This window comes from Octopus bimaculoides, chromosome 7, assembly GCF_001194135.2.
Source record: "Octopus bimaculoides isolate UCB-OBI-ISO-001 chromosome 7, ASM119413v2, whole genome shotgun sequence".
Lineage (NCBI taxonomy): Eukaryota > Metazoa > Mollusca > Cephalopoda > Octopoda > Octopodidae > Octopus > Octopus bimaculoides.
Genome location: NC_068987.1, coordinates 60,910,789 through 60,930,943, shown reverse-complemented (window position 1 = coordinate 60,930,943; position 20,155 = coordinate 60,910,789). Strand labels below are relative to the sequence as shown.

The following is a 20,155-nucleotide window of genomic DNA, read 5'->3' as shown; positions in this document are numbered from 1 at the left end:
CGTGTCAAGCAGTGTCTCCAACATTCCAACTCTGGAGACAGTCTCTTTACGAGTTTAGCTGTCTCTCTTCATCTTTCGGACTTACGCTCGACAGCTCGCTTACATCTACATAACAATGTCCCAACAACTATGCTCACACACACAGAAGCTGTAACAACAAACAAGAGCTAAAGATGTATATATTTACTACCTGAATAAATGTTGTTTAAGTTGATAGTCTGGAGTTCAGCGTTCCGTTACATTTCTAATTTTATATAGGAAAGTCAGGTATACATCTAATGATGTATAACCCACTTTCCTATAAAGTAATGACATTGGAAAATGTATATTTTGTTTAGTTGGTAGCAGTTGCCTAACTTTGAAAATAAAATATTTCTTAATTTTGAATTTAATTGTGAAATGTCTAATTGCTTGAAATGAGTTATATTAAAATCTTAGGATTATAATTTTAGGGACAATTAATTACGATTGGTCTGATCTTCGATGGAAATGGAGTATGGGTATAAAATGTTTCATCCCTAAAGTTGATAGTTAATAATAAGCTGTTTTATAATTCTACTTCTAAAAAAAATCAACAAAATTCAGAAAATAACATTATTACTTTAGGAAATTGAAAACTTAAATATTAGTTTCATTCACGAAAGTGATGAGGGTATATGTTGTTTAATCCCAGAGTATCCCTTGAAATTAAAAGTTTTTTCCCTTCATTATAAGGATTGGGATAAGCGGTCACTATCCAATACACTCTCATTTATGCAACAGCGAAGGTGTGATTTGACTGCTATCTCTAGCGAGTCGAAAATGTTTCCTTGTTGACTCGGGAAAGGTGTATTATTTAGTAAATAGAGTAGAAAAACTAAGGTATTCAGTAGAAAGATAAATGATTAATCTCAGGACGAGGAACACATTTTGTAGAAAGAAATATAATTTTCAAAAACTGCTTTAAAATAACATTGAAAGAGTTTAACCTTCTTCGAAAATGATACATTTGAAAGTCAGCAGTGAAATAAAATCGAAAAATTAAATTGTCTTTAGTTATAAAACATCAGAACTATTAGTAAATTTAATATTTTATTAAAATTTGATAAAATAAATATCAATTTGTTAATGCAAAAAGAATTTTATAAAGATACACGAATGTAGTAGTAAGTTATTGACATTTTTAGATCTCGGGACGAAAAAAACACAGGAGAAACAGTCACAGAAATAAATATAAAAATTTACATTTTCAGGAGAAAAACACTGTTGAAAGAAAAATTATTTTACCTTAAAATATGTGAAAAATATATCAATTTAAATACAAACTTACTGCTTCTTCTCTTTTCTGACCTTCGTCAAGTACAGGACAGGAGATAACACGAGAGAAAATCTGAGGTTATATCTTAGTTTCGTATCTTAAAAATATAATGATGATAAGACGAGGAAACCCCATAAATTTAAGATTATTGCTGTGAATTATTTCTTAAATCTGAATTAATAAAATCTTATTATACTGAAATTCAAATCTTACTTATTTTCTACTTGTTTGAATGCAATTCGCTTCCTTTAGTTGAGGTACGAACCTAAGGCTATTTCTGTTTGATGTTTCACTTTCTGTATTAGCAAGGCCAGTGACGCAAATGCTTTCCACAAAGTTCATTAGCTTAATCTTGCACCGTTAAAGCATTTCCAGTGTTCTTTATATCGGTGGAACAGCTATGAATTTAATTACTATCTTTTCGTAATGTTGTTACTCATCGTCATAACACAGACTAGAATTACTGCGTTTTCTATTTTATTGATTTTAGAACAACTTTGAAAAAATCTTGATGTGGAGTATGAATGTTTCTGTAACCGTGTGCAACTACAATGTGTTAATGACCATTAATAACAAACAACGAAAATAACACCATGCTACACATATTGTAAATACAGTACTTACTCAAAAATGATTTATGTTGATGCAAGGTTATGCTTAAATCAGCTGAAACCAACCTTATATGTCCCTGCTAAGTGTGTCCTACCAGGATATAACCACATTATTAATTGTTACAGATATATATACAATAGCTCGATACTCTTCTAGATAAACCACATCGGATCTATTCAAAAAAAAAAAATTAATTAAAAAATCTGTGACTGAGATTGAAAAGATCCAAACAGTTTGATTTGGGTGGTGGATCTAATATTTTGTCTGGTTTATCTCCACCACTTTGTCCATGAGAGCCACTCTGTTTAACCCTCCCGTGGTGCAGTGGCATATCTCATACCACGGGTGATGTTTGTATATGTGTATCTTACATCTGGCAGCAGTGATAGAGCTATCCATCCATGTAATTTCTTGGCACATCTCTACTCAGTTGTTTGCTGAGGGATGAGAAGTGCACACGTGTTACTTGTATCTGGGATTTTACATACCCCACCGTACCATTCACTATTTATTGACAGACGTTTTTGTTCCCTTTTCTTTATTATTGTTTATTTTATTTTTATATGTGAAAGGCTGATTATTTCTCACATATAATTATATATTATTGTCAACTGACCATTTTTTTTTTTTTTTTTTTTTTTGGTATTAGATGGTTCTGAATGCCATAAAAGTGAGAAATCTTCTTTCCTTTCAGATTCAGAAAAGACAGATGGAAAAATTGAGAGAGAATTAGACATAGAAGAATCGGGATCATTTCTTGATGAAGAACCAGATGAAAAGGAATCTGAAGTGGAAGAAGAGAGTATAGCTGAGGAAGAAACAACAGATGAAGAGGGAGGAGCTGAAGCAGATGGCATGTTGCAGACTTCACCAGAAGACCCTTTAGAAGAAACAGATGAAGATGAACAACAAGCTACAAGGAACACGGAAAAACAGTTTATAGGTAAAAATAATAAAATTCTCCGGAAAGAAGTTCCCCATGTCTCTTCCATAGCATATATCGGGATTCACCAGGACCAAGAGTAGCAGCAAAACATTTGTACACTGCAGAGGACTGCTGGTCTTTGTTTCTCACTCAAGAACTTCTGAATGAATTAGTAGCTTATATTAATATCTACATTGACAGTAAACAAGGTAAACATAAAGATAAGTCAAAAGAGAGACATACTAATGAAAGGGAGAAGAAAGCTGCAATAGGGCTGCTTTATCTGTTAGGAGTTTTTAGATCCAACTGAATGAATATGGAAGATGTTTAGGCAACCAAATGGTACAGGAATTGAAATTTTTCTGGCAACTATGTCTTTGCAGCAATTTCGTTTCCTGCTGAGGTCTATGAGGTTTGATGACATCCACACCCAGGCTGAAAGGAGGCTAGAAGATAAGTTTGCACCTTTTAGAAAGTTCTTTGAGAAATTTGTTAATAATTGTATCTCCAATTATAATCATCATCATCATTTAACATGCTGGCATAGGTTGGATGGTTTGACTGAGGACTGGCAAGGTTTCTACAGCTTGATGCCAATGCCAACCACTCCAAGAGTGTAGTGAGTGCTTTTTATGTGTGACCAGCACAGGAGCCAGTCAGGCTGTGCTGGCATCACCTGAGTTCAGATGGTGCTTTTTACATGCCACTGGCACAGGAGGCACTGGTTTTGACCGCATTCAGAAGGTGCTTTTTATGTGCTACTGGCACAGGAGCCAGTTGGGACACTGACATCGACCACATTTGGATGGTGCTTTTTACATGCCACCAGCACGGGGAGCCAGTCAAGTGGCACTGGCATTGACCCACACTTGAATGGTGCTTATTATGTGCCACCAACATGTGTGCCAGTTAGGTGGTACTGGCATCAGCCGCAACTACAATTTCACTGTCTCAGAGTATGCGACAGTAGATGAAATACTGGCTGCCTTTAAAGGGAACTGTCCATTCAGGGTCTACATGCCAAGTAAACCGGATAAATATGGCATAAAAGTATTTATTTTGGCAGATGCTAAAACTTTCTATGTCATGCCCTTGTGTAGTAGATAATTCAGGAGCAGCAGTGGTAAAACAGTTAGTGTCTCATATAAATGGGTCTGGAAGAAATATTACAATGGATAATTGGTTTACAAGTTATGGACTTGTAGTTGATCTCTTGAAGAATTATAGATTAACATTAGTTGGCACTCTGAGAAAGAACAAGATAGAACTTCCTCCTCAGTTTGTAGCCACAAGAGGCAGAACTGAATACACAAGCTTGTTTGGTTTCCAGAAGGATGTTATACTGACCTCATATGTTCTCAAGAAAAGTAAAATGCTGCAATTGGTGAAAGTACGAAAGAAAAAAGAAGACCAGAGATTATTACCTTCTACAACTACTAAAGGAAGGGTAGATACTGTGGATCATTTGTGTTCCATCTACAATGTTTCCAAAAATACTCAACATTGGCCAGTTACAGTTTTCTGCACCATGCTCAATGTTAATGTTGCTGGAATAAATGCATGCAGTATATTCATGGCACACTCTCAAACAGCTATCAGGCACCAAAAGTTTTGGAGGGAATTGGGATTCAAGTTGGTGGATGACCATATCCATCAGCACAAGACAAACCTATATTTGAAGAAAGACTTGATTCAATATTTCTCAGCATCTTAGGGATTACCTCCAAAACGTCATCATGAAGATTCCATACTAAGATGCTCATTGTATCTCAGGTCAAAAGATTGTAAGACAAGAAATTGCTGCCAGAAGTGCTATAAGCCTATCTGCTTGGAACATGCTATGCACATTTGCATTGTCTGCATTACTAAAAGTGATGAGGATGATAGTGCAAACAATGAGTAAATAGTAAATATGAAAGGAGCACTCTCCCCACCAAAAAATAGTTTTATTTTGTTTGACCTTCATTTTCAAAGAGTACTCGTTTCTTTTTGTTTACACGTTAAATAAATACCTTATATCAAAATATGTTGTTTTGGTAATATTATCACTTAAGAACACATAAAATACTAAAAATAGCTAAAACTATGAGTTGGGTTCTCCATATGCTACCATTCTAACCATGAGAAATACAGAACCACACTACCGGAGGGTTAATGCATTCACACTGGGTCACTGGTTATGTTATTTTGGTGTGCGCATTCTACGACACCTTCCCTTTCTTGTGTAATGGCACTTTTTTTGTTGGTTACAGGTGCTAAATAAAACAAAGGGATGGAGACGTATTGTGAAAGAATTATGCATGTGGTGTAGTGCTTTGAGCCCATATGGTAGTGGTAAAGCAGTAAGATCCCCAGAAAAATTTTTTGAAATTGGACCTGAATTCGGGGCAGTGGGGGTGGACATCGACTTTGGAGACAATAGTGATTCTTGACTGACCTTTGCCCAAGTCTAATCATTCGGTTCTGATTTCGGTAACAAACAGTCCCTTCGTTTTGGAGGGAATTCCTAAAAGACAAGGTGAACTTCCTAGATCCTTATACTGTACTATACATGCGGGTAACATTGTTACTCTTCCTCTCCATTTAATGCAAAACCCAACTTCATAATGGTGATACATAACATAATTCACACTCTAAGCAATACAGTTTATTCAAAACAATTTTTTAAATAATTTATTTTGGCTCCCTTGAACTTTTGCACATGCAGGAATATGTAACAGAATTTCTAAACTTTGTTATGAGATCCTTGGACTTCACAATTCTTGTCTGTGTATAAGTTGCTGAATGATGGCACCCAAGCTATTTGTGTACATAGTTGCTTGGTTTCCAGATTGAAACTGATGGATCATAAAGTTTTTTTTTTCAGCTTTTGTCAATAGAATGTTGAGAGGAAAACAAACGAAATGAGCAATTGCATTTGTTATAGAAACGCTGTTGATCAGCATTTATATAACCAAACAATAACTACAGCATTATCTTAGCATTAAGATCTAGTTTTATAATGGCATTTCCTCTTTTACAAGTTGATCCAAAAATATTTCTATCATGTTTTCAGTGCCTATTTCTCTTTTGGATTAACCCAAGATAATAAGTCTCCAGTTAACAATAAATTGTCTCCTTACTAACCAATATCAATATAATAAAATGTTCCTACCATTTGTTGTCGATGTGCTTGATCTTGAGTAGAATCAAACAGGAGGTCAAAATGGGCCTTATGAACTACTCCCATATAGCAATTTGTGTTGAACATCTGAAAATATTCATTAACACTAGCAGAAAGAAATATAATATTGTTCCAAGGTTATTTTTCACATGAACGAGTTTACTTCCATGAGAGTATCAAACTCTGTCAACAATTAGTAATCCTCACAAAACTTTTGAAATTAGATTTGGATTTGCACAAATTTTAACATTCTTTCTTTGCTTTACAGATTTCTCATAATTTAGAGCAGACTAACATATATTTGTCAGTGACATTTTCAAGTTTCATTTAGAAAGGAAAGAGAGTGTGAAAGAGATGCCCCTCCCACTCCAGATTTCTGAGTACTCTTGTTATTATTATTAATAGAGGCATTTTTCAGGCTCTTTAGGGTCTGAGTTCAAATGCCTCCAAGGTCAACTTTGCTTTGCATCCTTTTGGGGTCAGTAAAAATAAACCCCCAGTCACATATTAGGGTCAATGTAACCGACTAGCACCCTCATCTAAAACTTTAGCCTTGTGCCAAAAATTGCAAATAATTATTTATATTTACCAAGGCAGGGCAGCAATCTAGCAGAATTGTTCACCAAGCAAAATGCTTGGAGGCCTTCTGCATTCAAATTCCACCGAGGTCGACTTTGCCTGTCACCCTTTTGAGATTGTTAAAATAAATAGCGGTTGAACACTGAGGTTGATGTAGTTGATGTGCCCCTCCCCCAAAATTGCTGGCCTTGTTCCAAAATTTGAAACCAATATTCATTTAGGCAGCAAGCTAATAAAATCATTAACATATTGGACAAAACGTTTAGTAGTATTTCTTTTGGCTTTTTTACTTTCTGAGATCAAATCCCACCAAAGTCAACTTTACTTTCTGTCCTTTTAGGATTGATAAAGTAAAGTACCAGACAGGTGCTGGGGGAGGGGGGTGGGCAATGTTGTTGACCGTCACCCCTCCCCTCAAAATTACTGACTTAGAAAATAAACATTAATATCATTGCATATAAGCAACAAGATGTGCATAAGGACATCAGGTACAAGTTCAACCTGATGAAGAGAGGACATTTTATGTCAAGCAAGATCAGGGAAAACAATGATTATTTGACCCTCAATATAATGTGACTTCTCAGGCCAGACTGGTGCGTTTGTAGTGTTATTGGGGAGAGAAAACTGACAGATCCTTGTTTCAGTTGTTTGTGGATTGCTGCTTTTGTATATGTAGGCTGGTATTGGTGTGGGCCACTTGATACTGACATAATTGCTTCTTTGGTTGCATAAGCTCTGTTATTTGGAGCTTAGGATGGGTTTGTCAGCCATCTTGTTTCTTTGATATATGAAATTGAACGTGTACAAGGGGTGTTCATTAAAGATTTCCCCTGACCCACTTCCCAAGGACTAGGATAAACAAAACTTGACATAATATTAGTCCTTCTCTACATAGCCACTACCAATGGTGACACACTTCTCCCATCACTATGCAGCTGTGAAGACCTCATCCTGTTGAAGTCAGTAGGTTGTATCTGGAGCCAAGACTTTACCTCAGAAATAAGTTCATCATCATCTGAAAAGTGCTCCCCCTTCAAAAAAGACTTCATGGTTGGAAAGAGGTGGAAGTTAGATGGAACAAGGTCAGGAGAGTAAGGGGGATGGAGGATTTCATGGCTACAGGAGTGTGCTTTCAAGTGGGCAACATGCACATTGTGAACCGGGACGTCTTGGAAGAGGCGGATACCTTTGGTCAGCATGCCACGCCTCTCTGCTTTGATGGCATCCTGCAATTTCTGCAGCAGAGAAGTATAATATGCCCCGTTAATTGTGGTGCCTTTTGCCAGAAAATCCATCATCACTACTCCACGCTGGTCCTAAAATACTGTGAGCATCACCTTGCCTGCTGAGGGTTGGACACAAGCTTTCTTTGGAGGTGGTGAGCTATCATACTTCTATTACTTCGACTGGACTTTAGTCTCAGGATCATAGTGATGGACCCATGTTTCATCCTGTGTGATAAGTCTACCGAAAATATCCCCCTCACTTTCTTGACACATTGCCGAAAGAGCCTGGGAGCAATTGACTCATTCCTGCTTCTGAAAAGTTGTGAACATCTGGGGAATCCATCATGCAGACAACTTCTGTATGTACAAATGGTCATGAATGATTTTTTTTCCACAGACCTTACACTTATCTTCACTTCTTGAGCTACTTGCTTAATAGTTATGCAGCAATCCTCCAAAATGGCAACTGTCTTTTTATGGATAGTGTCATCATCAATGGCAAAATGTGGTCATCCAGGAATAGGAGCAGTTTCCACTGATGTCCAACCACATTTGAATTGGCAATGCCAGAGTTTGACTACATTGTATGATGCTGCATCGTCACCATAAACTTCTTTCATTTCATCAAAAGTCTCTTTTGGTGTACGACTTTTCAAGAATAAGAATCTGATCACTGATCTGCATTCAGCTGCCTCCATTATAACATCTTAGTCCACTTCAGCAGCCATAAAAGATAAACGAATACTAGTGGAAAGCTGCAATTTACAATGTGACATGTAGAGACATGTATGATTATACCTGTACAAGTTCCATTTCCTGCAATGATTGGAAGTGGGTCAGGAGAAATCTTTAATGAACACCTCTTGTATGTCATTTTTATGGGTGCATGTTCTTTTAGTCTGTTTGTTGTCTTGTTTTTCCTTGAGTGTTCCCAAATTTAGTTAATGTACTAGATGGAATCTGTGTTGAGGCCCATCATATATATATATATATATATATATATATATACATATCAGGTCATCCCATAAGTAATGTTTTTTTGTAGTAGACTTTGAAGACAAAAAAAAAAAAAAAACAAGTAAGGTACCAATTTAATCAACTATGTATTCCCCATCTAAATCAATAACATTCTTCCAATGATGTAAAAGGTTTTTTACATCATCCCTATCGAAATCAGTTGGCTTAGAAGAGAAAAACTCCTGAAGGTCTGTTTCAAGGGCCTCTACGGAATTGTATTCTATTCCACCAATAAAATTTTCCAGGCTTTGGAATAAGTGATAATCTGAAGGAGCAAGGCCAGGAGAATATGGAGGATGTGGAAGCCTTTCCTAATCTAGCTCTTCAATCTTGGAACTTGTGATTCTTGTACCATGAGGTCTGGCATTGTCATGATGGAAAATGACACCCTTGCACTTGACTGGGGAGTACCTTTTTTCTGTAAGTTTTTCATTCAATCTATCAATTTGTTCATAGTACGCTTGAGCTGTAATTGTTTGGTTTTGTAACAAGGTTTCAAAGTGTATTACACCTAACATGTCCCACCAAATGCTTAACAAAACTTTCTGAGGATGAAGAGCTTGTTTTGAATGGAGTTTTACTTGTTCTTCTGGCTGAACCTATTGATGTCAGCATTTAACATTCTTATAGAGTATCCACTTTCCATCACCGTCACTAGGCAGTTCAAAAATGGAGATTTTTTTCTCACATAGATAAAGAATAGTGCAGATATTGACATGTTTTCTTTCATTGTTTTCACTCAGCTCATGTAGAACCCACTTGCCAAACTTAGACACGTTTCCAAGTTCTTGCAAATGGCGATGGACAGTAGATGACAATGAATTAACCTCCTCTGCTAACTCTTCAACAGTTGCATGTGAGGTTCTTCCAATAGCGGCTCTCAACACATCCTTAACAAAAGAGACAGAGTGCCCAGACATCTTCCAAGCTAAAATCCCTTTGTCAAAATTTATGTAACCATTGTTAGTGCTTATGAATATTCAAAACACTTTTAGTATACACTTCTTGTACATTTTTTACAATACTTGTTGCATTGTTGTCATTTTTATACTTATGTCTTATTTGCTCTTCTGTGACCTCTATTGTCATGAGGGGCTATCAAAGCAACAAATTATTATTTGAGTATTTGCAAGTCAGAATCTAACTAAAGGCGGCGAGCTGGCAGAAACGTTAGCACCCCGGGCGAAATACTTATTGGTATTTCGTCTGCCGTTACGTTCTGAGTTCAAATTCCGCCGAGGTCGACTTTGCCTTTCATCCTTTCGGGGTCGATTAAATAAGTACCAGTTACGCACTGGGGTCGATATAATCGACTTAATCCGTTTGTCTGTCCTTGTTTGTCCCCTCTATGTTTAGCCCCTTGTGGGTAGTAAAGAAATAAGAATCTAACTGAAGCTTTCCTTGCTCTGTGGTATTTATGCACTCATGAAAAAATCTTGTTTAAACATGTTAGAGCATGTTTCAACAAACAAGTACAGTATAAAAAACACCATTACTTATGGAATGATCTGATATATATATACAAGGTAATATCAAAAGGTTCCTGGACTAGTTATCTTTAATAACAAATAACTTATTTACCTAAGTTTTAATGTCATGTCCTTTGAAATTGTCACCTTGTACAGCAGTACTCTGGTCCCAGTGTTCCTGCCACCTTTAGAATCTGGCCTGGAAGTCATTTTCCGTAAGCAAATCAAGGACTTTCTGTGAGTCACTCTGGATCTCAACAATGATGTTAAAGTGGTGACCTTTGAGCTACATTTTCATCTTAGGGAAGATATGGAAGTCTGCAGGTGCGGAAATGAAACCATGTTGTTTTTGGCAAGAAACTTTTGAGTGAGGAGAGTTTGGTAACAGAGTGCATTGTCATCGTGAAGAATCCATTTCTTTGTGCTCCACAGATCTGGTCGCTTTCACCAAATGCTTCAAAACATTGGAGTAGAACTCTCGATTAATAAGTCAGACATGGAGAATGAATTCTTTATGCACAATAACACATTCCAGAGGGTGATGCTCATGGCAAGTCTTCCAGAGCATTCATCACCTTTCAGGGACATTCTTCTGCATTTGAAGCGCCTGCATCACTCAAAACATTGCGTATGACTCATTGCCTCATTGCTCACTGTAAGCTTGCCAAAGCATGCTCAATGGCTCTGTAGCAGACTTCCCAAGTTTAATGCAAAATTTCACATTGGCTTTTTGTTCCTGTCCATGACAAAATTACAGACTACAGCATACATGTGATCACAAATTTCACAATTTGCAAAGTAAACACAGCAATGTCACTCAGCACACTGCCTCGTAAAGGTCACTGCTAGCTGTCACTGTACATGCAATCATGTGCTGCCATCTGTTGACTCGCCACTGAGCTAGTCTGGGAACTTTTTGATACCACCTGTGTGTGTGTGTGTGTGTGTCTTTGTGTTTGTTCTCCACACTACTTGACCATTGGTGTGAGCTTGTTCATATCCCCATAACGTATTGGTTTGACAATAATGTACGATAGAATATTTACCAGACATAAAAAATAAGTACTTGGGTTGATTTGTTTTATTAAACCTTTGCAGGCGGTGCTCCAGCATGGCTGCTGTCCAATGACTCAAACAAGATATATGAATACACAAATAAGTGTATGTTGTGAGAGAATATGTATTTGTGTGTGTGTATATGTAGTGGCACTGCTTCTACCATCATCAGGTTCCTTTCATCTTTCATGACAAGCCTTCGAAACTGATTCCACCAAATCAGTAAAGTTCATTTTCTATATATATAATTTGATATTTCTTTTGACAGATTTTGTACATAATCTTGAAGAGTAACTTCTGATATTAAATTTCACTAGTCACATGATCTCGTTTTCATGATTGTAACAGCAAATCTTTAATGATGTTACATGTTTAGCTATTTTGTGTTTTTTCTGCAGACAATCTGTTTTCTTTTGGCGCAATTTGATTCTGCAGACAGATCGTCTCCTACCTACTGTTCATTACAAAATATCACATATTCACGCTCTAATCAGAGATTGTCGCAGTGTAGTCTGTTAGTATACAAGACCACATAACAGAAATAACATTCTCTCTCTCTCTCTCTTTGTATCTTTCTCTTGCTCTCTCTCTCACTCTTATACACACACACACACCACACATTCTCTTTTTCTCTCATTCTTTCAAAAGAGAAGTAACTTGTATTTATTCCCTGTCAGCTGGTTTAAGTCAGCAAAGATGTTCTCTCATATAAACATAGACATACAAACACACAGAGAATATGAAAAGAGGATACACACACCACACACACACACACACACCATGCACACATGCGTGCATGCGCTCTTTACTGTACATACATGCACATTGAGTTTAAAACACAAGTTGTTTGAAATATGTTGTACAGCATTGCCTCCCTGGCACTTGTGCCAGTGGCATGTGTAAGGACTTTCGAGCGAGATCGTCGCCAGTGCACATGGACTGGCTCCTGTGCAGGTGGCACATAAAATACACCATTTTGAGCATGGCTGTTACCAGTACCGCCTGACTGGCCTTCGTGCCGGTGGCATGTAAAAGCACCCACTACACTCTCGGAGTGGTTAGCGTTAAGAAGGGCATCCAGCTGTAGAAACTCTGCCAAATCAGATTGGAGCCTGGTGTAGCCACCTGGTCCACCAGTCCTCAGTCAAATCGTCCAACACATGTTAGCATGGAAAGCAGATGTTAAACAATGATGATGATGTTGTACTCATGCAACCAAGTTCTTTGCCTATTCCTAGGAGGGTTATTGAGATAGCGTCCTCAAGCAGCTCCTCCATAAGGTCCTATCAGAAGCAACCATCAACCATTAGTCTTTCTAGTTGGATTTCCAAGTGTGACTGAGACTATGGATTTTATCCAATCTTCTCATTCTTGATTGACCCCGTAGATCTCCTGCCTGGAAGCTTGTCTTGAAAAAAACTGCCTTGCAATTCTTTCCTATGACATTCTAATCACATGTCTGTAATACCTTATCTGTGACTTCTCTGTAATACCTTATCTGTGACTTCACATTGGTATAATGTGGAGAATCTCTTTGATCTCCAGCCTATGCAACTTGTTGAGCAGGGCTGGATTCAAACCCATAGAGGCCCCATGCACTTAAAAGATTTTGGCATCCCCATATATACGTATTCAAAATATAAACAATAATAAACCATAAAATAAATTTTTAATTTTTCAAAATAAAACAAAACTAACAGTAAGATGGAAAATAAAGACCTATTTTTGTATACTTCCACTTTAATTATATTTAAGTTGTCTTCCACTTTTTTTTTTAATTGCAATATCTTTAATCAGATTCTCATTATGACACCATGAATACTTTGAAATTATATTTCCAATCATATAAACTGCTTTGAATACTATTTTAGCAAGTTTAAAGGGATTTCATTTGTATTGTAAACCATTTACCATTTCTGTGATGCCCCCTTTCCCTTGATGCTCTAAGCAAATGCTTTTTTGTTTAATGGTTTATCCTATACTGTTGTTGAGTAACGTTACTCCAGGGATATTTTGGAGGAACCCCATTTCAGCTGCTTATATTCACAGTCATGCACTTTCAACCTGTTACCCATCATTCATGTTGTACTCCTTTATGAAGGAAGATATATGTTCACTTGAACTCAGCCATATTTTTGATATGAACAAATACCATTTGAAGATATTTTGTGGTGCATTATTTTGCAGTAATCATTTACTTTAATTTCTTCTGCTTTGACCCATTGGAATCATCTTCATCTTTTTGATAGAAGAAAAGTTTGTAATTGGTAATTTGTTGCTGATAAGTAATTTTTAAGGGATTATGAGTGCCAAATTACTCATTAAAACAAAACTCCAGTAGCTCCCCTAATTACAGAACCTGTATCAACCTTAGAGAAATTATATCTCAAATTTAAATCAGGATGTATCTTCACTGTAAAAAAATCCATCTGTTCATCCAAACATTTTTATATAGACCAAACAAAACTTTCTTTGAGAACCAAACTCACTATTCATTTGCAACAAATATGAGATTCTAATAATAAATAGATTTCACTAAGTGAACATTTAGATGTATGTGCAATAATTAATCACCAAAAGTTCTGGTCTTCCTACTATCATTGTTCTGATAAAATCACAGACCAAATACAGACAAATAAAGAAATAATTTTATTAAAAAATGTTAATCATGACTGATGGAATAGATATATAACAGGTAAGTATCTAAAATTTGTAACTAGAGTTCATTGTCTTCCAGTTAAGAAATCTTTAAAATCAACATCTGGACCTTCCAAATTGAGTAATGACAACATCAAGGGACTGACCAATAGCTCTCTTTTGACAAACACTATTTGCAATAATAATTTTAAAAAATGCCTGGAATGAAGAAGAACAAGAAGACTTCCTAGAGAGGAAGAGTTACTGCATTTACATGTGCAATTTGAGTGACCTATGTCAGTTAATAAAAATGTTGTTCCCACTTATACATTACTTTCAGTACAACCCTTGCATGTATATGGCACTAGGGAGATGTATGTATGCATATACACGCACATATACAATTATACCTTACTTAATGGCCTCTCACATTAATCTACTTTTATATTATGAAAATTGAATTTAAATATAATTACAGAAAATGTATGCTAAATATTTGTAATGACAGTTTTAAAAGTTTAATTACCATAAAGTGTGCATAGGTATTTGTTAGTTCATTCAGCCATTCAGCTAGTTTACACATTGATGACATGTGTACATACTGTGTTCACAATCTCTCCACTACTCCTCTATCAGGATACCTTTGCATTAATTCACCCTGACAATTAACTCAAAATGATAGGTTCATAGTGACAAGTGTAGTTGATAATATAAAGAAATGGGAAAGAATCAGTTTACAAACATTTTATTAAATCTTCAATGAATAAAAGGAACTGGAAATACCATAAAAGATTTAGCTTCAAAATTTTATTTTCTGTCTGTCAACAGTATCTATGAGTTTAATATTTAAACAAACAGTATTTGAACGAAACTAAAACTGTGCACTCCTAGCAATCTATGATGGTCACCAGTTATAACGTCAATATGCATTGGATAAATGATTGAAGATGAACAATATTAACTGCTTGTTGAGATGGCCATTTTATATATATGATTTTTATGATAGTTGTTACAATATAGAAAATACAACTGTTTCAAGTTGTTTGTGTACACAGTTTGTATGTCATTACAGTAAACAAATTGTCTTTAGTTCTATGGTCCATTGTGTAGATAGTAAATCCATCTGTGTATGACTACTAGAGATAGAGTAAGAAGGTCTTGGCAAGTAGAGACTATAAGTAGTGTGCTGTCCCACATATAAAGGTATTACTTCTCCATCAGTATGGGAAGAAAGTTAGATGTGCTCTTTGATCAGAAGCAGCAACGAAAGAGAATGAAAGCAGTTTGGCTTTACTTATTTATATTTTTCTTAACCACACTAGGTCATGGTAAAGCAAAGGAATTTTCCCCTTTAATGAGTTTTGACCCTAGTATGCTTCATGAAGGTTTAAGAGGTCAGCTTATTCTCATTAATCTCTAAGTGCAACAGGTGAGAACAATAGGCCGAGGATTTGTAGGAAAATGTAGATTCGATTTTGAATCTTAGCTTAGACATTTGGTAGCCAAAAGTAATACAGGAATGGTTAGCCTTATCTTCACATTTAACAACTTGGATTACTACTTAACTGCAGTGGTTGAAGATGCCTCTCAATCAAACTGTTATTTGCTATGAATCTATATTTATTCTCAGGATGCTTAATGCTGGAGTGAAGGTAACTATGAAGACAAATTTATCATAAGTTTACTATATACAGAAATTGAACTGGTTAGTATCATGTAAAAGCGCAAAAAGCTGGGAGTGCAGGTACTGGAACAGTGAATTTGTTCCAAAGCATTAAACCATGTTCTTTGCTCTAATCATTTACATGTGCAATTTGAGTTACCTATGCCCCACTTATGCATTACTTTCAGTACAACCCTTGCATGTATATGGCACGGGTAAAATAATATGGTTACAAATGATTTAAAATTGTTCACAGCTTGTGCTCTTCCATGTTTGTACACACATTATAAATGTTAAGTATTTTAAATTACATTTGCTTTGAAGTGCACTTCAAAGCAACAAATGTAATCTCACAAAAGATAAATCATTGATGCTGGGTTTCAAAGATGTTGAAGACTGATTGACATTACTGAGTGGCACTAATGCCCTTGAACTTTCATACCAGAAGTCCAAGGGCACTGATATTCTTGTGGCTCATAAAAAAAGAGTTGGTTTTTGCAATGCTTTCTGCTGTAGCTGTTGTGTTCCTGTTACTGCTGGTTGTGGTTCTGGTGGCCACAGTGAATATGGCTGTGACAGCAGTGGTGGCAGTAATTATGGAACAACTGTTACTTTTGGTGGTGATGGTTGTGACAGTGGTTGTTGCTTTTGCTGGTGGTGGTGGTGGTTGTCGTCGTTGTAGTGACTGGTGGCAGTTATTGGTGATAGTTGACAGAATGGTATTGCAGGTCAACATCACAGTGGTCACATCACCTGCTACTGTTTTGGTTACCTTTTTTGAATCATTGGTCATTTAAGAAAGGTAATTCAGGTGTTGTCATCATTGTCACTGCTGTTTATTTTTTACTGCTCAACATGTTGTTATTATTGACGTACTCATAGTTGCTGGACATGCAACTGTTTCTGTTTTTGTTGTTACTGTTGGCATTGTTGCTCTTCTTATTTCCATGTTTGGTTTTTTTTTTCATTGTTATTCTTGCAATTTGGTATGTTGCTGTTGCTGCTGTTGTAGTTGTTTTACTGCTGTCCTTTTCCTCTTCAACAGAACTCATTGAATTGTTGACAGGGCTGGCTGCATTGACAACGGGCAAAAGAAAAGCTTTCATTGGCATATGTAATGAAGAGAAAGATCTGCATAACAGCTTTCCCTCTACTACTTGAACCATCTCCAACTTTCACCTTTGGTTACTGACCACAAATATTGATGTCCTGTTTGTGCTTTTTTGGATTTTTCAGATAAAAATCTCAAGATAAAACAAAGAAAAAAATTTCGAAAGTATGTCCCCACTCCATGGGATGTGAAAACAAAGGAATTGACCAGCCACTTGCAGCTTTGCTGATGTTTTGCAAACAAAAGAACACAATAATCAACAATAACAAATCTTTAAAAGGAGCAAATTTTTCAATGAAGTTATTTTTTATTGCTCAACTTTCAAAACAAAATGAAACTTGCTTGAAAAGAAAAGTATTAAAATAATAACAATGATAATAATAATAATAATAATGATGATAATAATAATAATAATAATAATAATAATAATAGTTGTCTTCCACATCATTATCCCACACAGTTTGAACAAGACAAAAGTAAAAAGAAAGCAATACTGCTATGGCTATATCTTTCCATAATACAGAATTGAAGGCGACATTGTAAAGGACAGCCTGTGAGTATTCAAGCCTGCAAGCTATAATCTATTTGTTTTTAACAATTAACAAAGCTGAAATATAATATCAATGTGAATGAAGTATTTTAAAAGCATGCTGTCCTCAAGGCTTGTAAAATTGCTATTGTTGCCCACATCCTTGAATTCTTCCTTTTCAAAGAATTTGATTTGATTTTGCTTAAAGCATAACCCATATGAATTGCATCCTGGGGACAAACAACAGCAAAAGTACTTTCTGTAACTTTTTCTCTGTTTTGTATTTCATATTTTGTATTTGGCAATTACTAATGGTGAAGACACTTAGATAGTTTTCCTATTGTTTGAAGAGCCATTCCAAATGCATCGGATGTATTTTTTTTTACTTGGCTCTCTTTTTATGCAAGAAAGGAAAGTTTTGTTATTCTGTCATGGGATATATGCATTTGTATTGGTTAATATTTTTCTCTTTTGTTAATTAAATAAAAATCAATCTAAAAGGTTAGATTGGTAGTTGATACTGGGTTCCAAAGTAGTGATGGGTGAGAAATAAATTTGTTAGCCAATGAGAGAGGATGCAGTATATTGGTAGATAAATGCTTATAGTGTGTTTGTAAATTAAAATGAATTAAGTTGGATGGACATATTTAAATGTGTCTTTGTGTTAAACTTCTCATATTTGACCTATAGTTTGGAGAAGGTATTTAATCAAATAATCCATCATATCACTCCATGAGGAGGTTTTGAACTTAGAAGCTAAGGAGGCAAGGCATTGATCGCTATGATCCAACCATTCTGTTAGTCCACTGGACCTCTCTGCTCTAAAGATTATTAAAAAAAACAACTACAACAAAAAATATGATTTGTGCAAAAGTAACCAACAAATTCCCTATTCTATGATTGCTGCAAACCTCAATACAGCAAAGAATATTGGAAAACCAGTACATAGAAAATTTTCCAAACTTTTAATTCCATAAATTTCAAGAAAGTTTAAAATAATTTTTTAAATGGGCTTTTGTTTCCAGTCAGTTACAATGGTCCTATTCGCTATGACATGGATAAATGTTCAATTGTCTTAAGCAATATTCAATCAATATCAGTGATAGTTGAATGAATTTTAATTAGTGAAAGCCACGTCGACTGAACTTGACACTAAAATTAATTAATCTTAATTACGCTTCTGGTTTTATTTTTCATTGCCTGCGAAAGAAATCTTACCTTCATGGAGTTATAGGATTTCTATTTTTGGTATCACACATGTTCTGTCATTCCTGGATTTGTCATTTCACCTTTATTTTGGCTTTTCACTTGTAACATGCACATATAAGAAATAAATAAATGAGCCCTTTTAAAGCCTAGCCAAGCTCATGGGCCCGGTTTCCCGGTTTCAATAGCGTATGTGCTCCACAGCTGGACAGGACGCCAGTCCATCGCAGCGTTACTCATTTTTGCCAGCTGAGTGGACTGGAGCAACATGAAATGAAGTGCTTTGCCCAAGAACACAACGCGTCGCCTGGTCCAGGAATCTTACGATCATGGTACTGACACCCTAACCACTAATCCACGCGCCTCCACAAACATGCACATATACATCATATATAAAGCAAGTGCATTTGATTCTTTGACAGCTTAACCCTTTAGCATTCCGATTAGTCTGTCAAATGTAATGTTTATGTATTCACATTGTTTTGACTAAATCATGCATTATATCATAGCTAAGATACTTCAATAAAATGGTTGTTTATTTTTAGAATAACATTGTAGGATAGGTGTGAGAGGCTGGATCTGGCCAGTTTGAACATAATATGGATAGAATATTTTGGCTGGATACGGCTGACTTAAATGCTAGTGGGTTAATGAGAAGAAGAAGAAGAAGAAGAGCAGTGTCCATAAATTTTTGCTGTGTTTACAAGACTGATGGTGGTTGTGGTGATGGGGTAAGTGAAGAAGAAAATATGAATCATGTGTTGTAGCAACAGGAAGCAGTGCATCATTGTATTAGGCTATTACAGACCAAAGATCTAATCTGAATGTTCTGAAATGGGATAGGGTCTATATTAACAAGCTATCGGTCAAACGGTGGTGTAAAGCCATTTAGTGGATTACGTCTACCACCGAAAGGACCCAAGCCCATTGTATCTCCACACATTTTCCAAATACTCAAGGCTGTTCCTCAGGCTTGCACTTAACTATTGTAAAATATTCCCTTGTTCGAAGTACAGACAATGAAAGAGCACATGGAATGACTTGATTGGGAACCAAAGTTCACAGCTATGGAATTACACTTGTGTTTGTCTGGAGATATATAAACAAAATTTTAATTGTGTTTTACAAAAAGACAGAGTTTCTCAACTAAAGTATCTAAATACAACAAGTACTTCTACTAGTTTTACATAATAAGTATAGCTGTATAGTATAAACAAATGATTTCTCTTAAGTAGGGAAACACCCAAGTTCTTCTTCACGTATGAATTGTTCTTTTGCCACAATTATACAATATGTCTGTTAATGCCATACACTTTACTGAAGCCATATAATTACTCTAGATTATGATCTGCTTTTTTCAATTCATTAAACATTAAAGATCTAGACATCATTCTATTTAGTATAAAAATACTATCCTTTCTTCCCACTCAGTCTAGACTAACATAAAAATAATTATACAAAATAAGATAATAACAGAAACATCAATAAAGTCATTGACACCAACTTCCTTCCACCACCACCACCACCACCACCATCACCACCACCACACCATCACCATTGCCAAAACACTGTGCTAGGATAAAAACTGCCAATGGTAAGTATAGAGGAAGAAGCAACTATTGTGCTTTGACTGAGTTGCATCTCCAAACCATGTCAATGTGGATG

The 20,155-nt window shown here is 35.9% G+C and overlaps 1 protein-coding gene across 2 annotated transcripts in view; it reads right to left on the bottom strand.

Annotated features, from left to right (window-relative positions):
- Window positions 1-1,413, bottom strand: part of LOC106867692 (cytochrome b-c1 complex subunit 8) — an 8,902-nt gene extending 7,489 nt beyond the window's left edge. Inside the window, exon 1 of one of the 2 annotated variants that reach the window (XM_014912646.2) lies at window positions 1,310-1,413. The gene's annotated coding sequence lies outside the window, so the exon portion shown is untranslated. Of the gene's footprint in view, window positions 1-1,266 lie in introns of both variants that reach the window. The other variant, XM_014912647.2, reaches the window with a different exon arrangement.
- Between the last annotated feature and the right edge of the window lie 18,742 nt (window positions 1,414-20,155).